Genomic DNA, 6,316 nt, shown 5'->3' with positions numbered 1-6,316 from the left:
AAAGTATAAATAGCCTTAGAGATTGCGTTTGTTGCTATTCAGGAGCGATGTACATATGGGTCCTCTGAATTTCGGTTAAGTTACAACACCAGCAAGGACTTGTATCACATTTGTATCACAACAAAATTATCCCTCAACGAATAGGTTGTATCCAGAACCTGACGTTTAACATGTGTTTCCGGCTCCCAAAACCACTTCCGTCGCATGCAACGAGTCAATGCATAGCCTTTAAGATTCGCGTTTTAACTCTAGAAGGCATTGCCATTTGCGGATTTGGACACCACCTATAGTGTGTTTTCATGGTGTTTTCACAATAAAACGGGCTATAATAACTAATACAATATGAAAATTATTTTGTGCAAGAATAGGTGGGGCACACATCACAACTATAGAGGGTGTCCAACTTCAAGCCCCAGTAATGATGCTCTCTACAAAACAAACTGAAATCTTGAAGGCTGTCCTTTTACTAATCAATGGATGAATAGACCGTCCCCTTTGCAATGGGGCGATGAGTTGCGCCACGAAGCTCTTGTTAATATACTGCTTAATGTACTACCTAGTGTACTGCCCTATGAACGTAGATAACGTTCATAAGGCCCGCCCTTTAGAGTTAGCCTCTAGGATCTTAGAGGCTATGCTTCTAAGATCCGTCGTAGAGGTCAGGCTTTCTCCCGGAAACACCTCATGAGCTTTGGGTTTAGAACATAACTAAATTCAGAGTTAACAAAAGTTAATCTTGGAGGACCTGCTTTTTTTGCATACTACAGTGACCAGAGGCGATTGCAGGGTCCGGAACACGTCATGTACGTCATGACCCTTAGCCTTTCTTTACATTCTTGCCAAAGTTATTCCTCAGCATTGTGGGAATAACAACCCATAAACAATTATCATGAAACAAAACACCGACAGCGCGGGCATTTCATGTTAAGTAATCTCAAACAAAAATATATTGAAAGTGCGAAACAATAACAGACACAAGAAAATGAAGTAATTGTTCTTGCGCGGCTGCGCACTACCTCCGGGATCGGCCCACGTAAGAGGCAGCGTTTCCACCAGGAAGCTCGCCTTCGTGCATAGTGTTCATCGCCAGCGTTTCCCCGTTAAACGTTACGGTTACATAAGCTGCAGTTGCCGGGAAGCGCGAGATGCAGTCAATCAAACAAGATGCAAACAAGTGCAATGGAAAACTTGCCAGTCCGAGTGTCTAATCATGACGTGCTAACGCGGTAAACGCTGTGGAACATTCTTTATGAGAATTTTTCGATCTGTAGTGTGCATGTAGTTGTTAACTGGAAGCATGCTGAAAACGGTGATAGGTGAGCGCGATAGCGATTATACGCCGACATTAGTGCGAGGCAGACATGTGTGGCCGTGCTGTAACAAAGCATGATTTTGTATATCAAATCTATGTCACTGTGATTGACGTTTTCCGAATTGTTAAATGATTTCTGCGATAATAGCTATACGTGTTTTTGTCGTTTCTTGTCCAACTGCTTTGGTATTTGACCAGTCAAAACGGAACCAATCCGATCGAAAACGAAACGACGCCTTTACACGGGATGCGGAGCTCAGTGCGTTGCCGTAACCACGCGTGCGTTTTTGATTTCCAGAGAATAGAATAATGCGCGAGTGTCTAACAATACAGCAACTGCAATTTTAAGCAATAATTATGATGTACTTAATAACGGTCGACTTACTTACAGTAATCTCATAGAATACATCCGAAGTGCCAAGATATGTCACCTCCAGGTATCGCCACTAACTGGTTTTTGAGACTTTCTTTGCCAAGTTAAAATTATAACTCTTACTTAGATCCCGAACAGCGTGCTGGATTCGATCACTATAAATCATGGTCAATTCATTTCGATCAACGTCTCGCAACACATTCTGGTCCTTTAACGGCATTGCGCATTTGTAGCTTATGTCCAGTAAAGCTTTAGACCAAGCTTGCGCAAGCAAGGATTAGACATCGCGCACACGGAACACACACGCCACGTCTTTCCTTCTTTAAAATAAGTATTGCTGCGCCAAACTTCGCGCCGCGCACGACTGCACAATTTGTCCGAGCTGTTCACAGCAGCATATATGCTATCCGCGGAATATGGTTTTCACCACCCCGGAGACAACTGGGTTACTTATTCAGTTTCAGCAACTACGGTCTGTTTCTGACGACGCTACCTTCACTTCTTGGCCTCAGCATTAGGCCTAAGCTATACAGGAATGTTTGCAGAATCATTTACAATTATGCCTGCTCGCATACTAAATAAGACGATGAGCAAAACGTGAACAAGGTGAATGCTGGAGCCAACGTTTCGACAAGTGGACTTGTCTTCTTCAAGGCTTCGTCGAAGACAGGTCCACTTGTCGAAACGTTGGCTCCTGCATTCACCTTGTTCACGTTTTGCTCATCGTCTTGAATTTCCGACTCCCGCGCATTCTTTTCTCCGCATACTAAATAAGGAATATACCGTGCTAATATTTAAATAATCACTCCCTTCCATATATCCATGGCTCTTTCCACTACTGCTGTTATATTGCGCAAATACACGATTTACACGTATCCTTTCTCATAACTTCATTTTCTTCGAGATGTTCTTGCTCTTAGTTGCAAGGGTGACTATCGTCGATCGCTTACGCATTTATTTTTTATTCTCCTATGATATTTCATGGAACGTGTTTTTTTTTATTTTATAACGGGCGATTCTTTGACCCTATATGCCACGGTTTGTTTGTATACCCTTTTCTGCAATCACAACTATGACGATGTTCACCCATGAGCAACAACAACAACACATCGCCACAGCCATCTTAACCCGGAACTAGGTGGTCCTTGCCATGGAGGTGGTTCACGTTTGAATCAAATCCACTCTGCCTTTCGAAGGACTCACAGTTGTTCTCCTGGCGTGACGTCGCTGCGACGGACACAGCAGTTCGATGCCGGTCGACAGCTGTCAGGTACGTGTGCGAGGACGCGGACGCCGAATACCCGTTCTTGTACGTGACCAAGCATTTGCAGTAAAGTTGTTGTCCCAATGATGTGATCGAAACCAATCAAAAGCGATATGTCCAGAAACTGGCAGTAAGGTGCCTTAAAAAGGTGCTCAAAATAAAAAAAAAAAAAACTGGCTGTAGCAAAATGTATGATCCGTTTGAAGAGAGAATTCATTTAATCGAAGAAGCCGCTTGCAGGCTCACCCTTTTACGTAATTCTCGGGGAAGGAGGTGAAACAAACTGAAGCTCGGTATTCTAGAAGTTTGTTACAATATCTATATGCACTGTTAACCGTTAACAGTATAAAGGATATGCTGTGGCAGAGTGCTCATCTTGCCAGCGGAAGGTCTTGGTTTCAGTATGCTGACGACCGCCGATCACATACAGCACCGAAAAACAACTATTACTGGCGTCCACCATCCATGCAATCCGCGGCTGCTTCAAAAAACAAAAAACAAAAAAAACCAAGTCAGGAACCTAGCTGCGCCTTCAAGTTGCCGATCGAATCTTTTGGTCAGTGTAATAGTCTCAGGTTATTACCTAGGTGTCATTAGAATATTCCAGCAGACCATTAACACCGCCTTAAAACAACCTCTGTCACAGTGCTTAACCAAACTATCACTGCAGTGGTTTAGTAGACCGTAAACATCACTTAAAAAGCGACGTTTCTCTCACTGCATGACCAAATTATTGTCAAGCTCCGTTCACGTTACCGGCACCGCAACTCACCACACGCCGTTTGCCGTTCAAGGGCCGTCGGCCGACGGCGGTTTTCCTCGCGAACGGCCAAATCTTACCGTTCGGAGGATGGGACGAGGACACGAGTGTATCATTTCAGGAATTGACAGCCATTTGTGCGCATGCGCGAGTACAAGTGGGTGCGAGAGAGAAAATCTGGGGGCTTTTACCCCTGAATGTCTGACTTTGACTAGGTATAGAGGAGGAGAAGTTTCTTTGCTCGCTTTGTATGCGTTTGGCCCTAGGCGTGCCGGCATTCCGTTTGAGGTCGTGTGTGTTGTGTGTTGATCGTCTTCAAGTTTCCCTCGCGCTCTTATATGTTGCGACGCAGCGCTTGCCATATGGAAGTTGAAGTATTGAGCACAGACGCGGGATGATACGAAAAGCGTGGGGATGAAGCGAAAAGCGAGGAAAAGAAGTCGCCCGAAAGGTGAAGCTTCGATTGCGATAGCAAATTAGCAGACAATCGTGCCAAGTAAGGACAGTACATGTATCGGCCGTATCAATTTGAAAACATATGCTTGCAAACTAAATTAACAAGCATGGTGTCAGCGCGCACAGCAAACATGAACACATCACACTCGATGATCGCGGACACTCACTGTCAAAACGCTGGCGTGAGGAAACGGGGCAGCAGCGAGCGAAGTGACCTTCGTGCTGTCTATCGCTTCAGCTCAAACTGAGCGCCGAGAACACACAGCCCGCACAGAGCTACAAGCCGCCGACTCACCTAGACTCAGCCCGCAACGCAGATCGCTCTCAAGATACGGTCGCGCGCAACCACCACCATGAGCAGTTGCAGTCAGAATAGAAAGCCACCTCCCCCTCCCCACCTCTCTTCAGGGCCTCGCAACGTAGGGTGCTTCGTGCGCGACAGAAGACTGCCCGCTTTCCTCCCTTTCGCGCGGGAGAGATTGATCGCATGTTCCACTCGTACGGGCGCGCGACGACGCCGTTATCTCCCTTGGACTTTAGACGGAACATCACGGCGACGGCGGAAATACGCCTGGAGTGTCCATATCATTGCTAGCACAATAATATCGTCGGATCACGTTCACGCTGCGATGCTGGATCGTGTCACGTGACCGCAACACTGACAAAACTGCCATGCAGTTTGGACACCTCTTGCGTGGCCGACGTTCTACGGTGCCGGAAGTCAACACGACGCGTTACGGCAGGATTGCCGGTAACGTGGACGGGCTTTATAGAGTGTTCCAGTAAACCGTTAACATTGCCTTAGAACGACCTCTTTCCCGGTCCTTAACCAATTAGGTGTCATTGGAGCGTTTTATATACTAGGTCGTAAAACTGCCTAAGACCGACCTTTATCCCAGTGCATGATCTAGGTGTCGGTGGAAGGTTCCAGTAGGCTGTGACATTGCATTAAAGCGACGCCTGGTTAATGTCGTGGACAGGTTAAGAGATCATCGCCAGTGCACAAACATGTGCCTCACTATAGACCGTTAACAGTGCACCTATAGTGCGACATAATGTGCCGTATAGATGCACGCCAGAGCTGTTTTATAATGATCTCATGGCTCATTACTTGTAGAAGACGCCATTTCAGTGCACGAGGTGGCGGTCAGTTGATGCTACCCTGACCACATCGCCATCTTAATGGCTTGATGAAAAGGTGGGCTAAGAAAAGGTTCGTTTCGTCTTTTGCAAGGCGGACTACGGCGACGGCGACGGCGACCGTGGCGCGTCTCTGTCTCCGCTGTCCTCCCGGCTAACGACCAAGGCCTTGATCTGCCTGCTTGTGCCCTTCTGCATGGTGCTTGCCGTGGCGGTTGTCATCGGCGCCCTAATTTCCTTGACAACTCGATGACGGTCTCGGACCTCAGGCCGGCGCGTGTACCTCTGGCAAGTGAAAGGCCAAATGCTGCCTGTCCTACAGTAAAGCATTTAGCACCCTTAATGTTGGGGGCGCTGATTTGACCCACGGCTAACACTCTCACCATTCAGGATTAAGATGGAATTGTCATTACAAAGGAAGTTTTCTTTTTTGGTGACTCTTTGGGGTAAAAGTAAACGTGATGATAGCTGTGACAGACGAGACTGGTAACTGCATGCAGTTGACTTTAAACCATATCTGTAAAGATTGGATGCGCTTTGTAGACGATCACAAGGAAGAAGACAGGACATTGTATTTCTTTCCAAATACAGTGAACCAAGTTGCCCAACAACGCATTCTGTTTAACTATATCGCCGCCAGTCTCTCGTGTCAAATATTTCATCGCGCACCGGGTAGTCAGAATTAATAGTGCCACAGGTATTTTTCAACTAGGGCTTCTCTAATCGTAGGTGTAGTTCGAGTTCACGATAAAGTTCTTTACAGCCTTGTATAGTTAAGGGCGTTATCCGCGCGGCACACCACCGCCACCTTCGAGAACGTGAATGTGTTTACTGCGCGTGCAAGCGGCTTTGTCGGCATTCGCAGGTGTTCGTCGACTCAATGAGAAACATGGCGGCGCTCCACGGGACGAGCGGAGTCGACGACGCCATTTCCCGTGGTGTCAGTCAGCTACCACAAGGCTGTCCATCACGACGCTCTTGTCGACGTGGCCAGAGGAGCTGGAAGAGTTA

The sequence above is a fragment of the Dermacentor variabilis genome, chromosome 3, assembly GCF_050947875.1.
Source record: "Dermacentor variabilis isolate Ectoservices chromosome 3, ASM5094787v1, whole genome shotgun sequence".
Lineage (NCBI taxonomy): Eukaryota > Metazoa > Arthropoda > Arachnida > Ixodida > Ixodidae > Dermacentor > Dermacentor variabilis.
Note: the sequence above shows the minus strand (reverse complement) of the source record.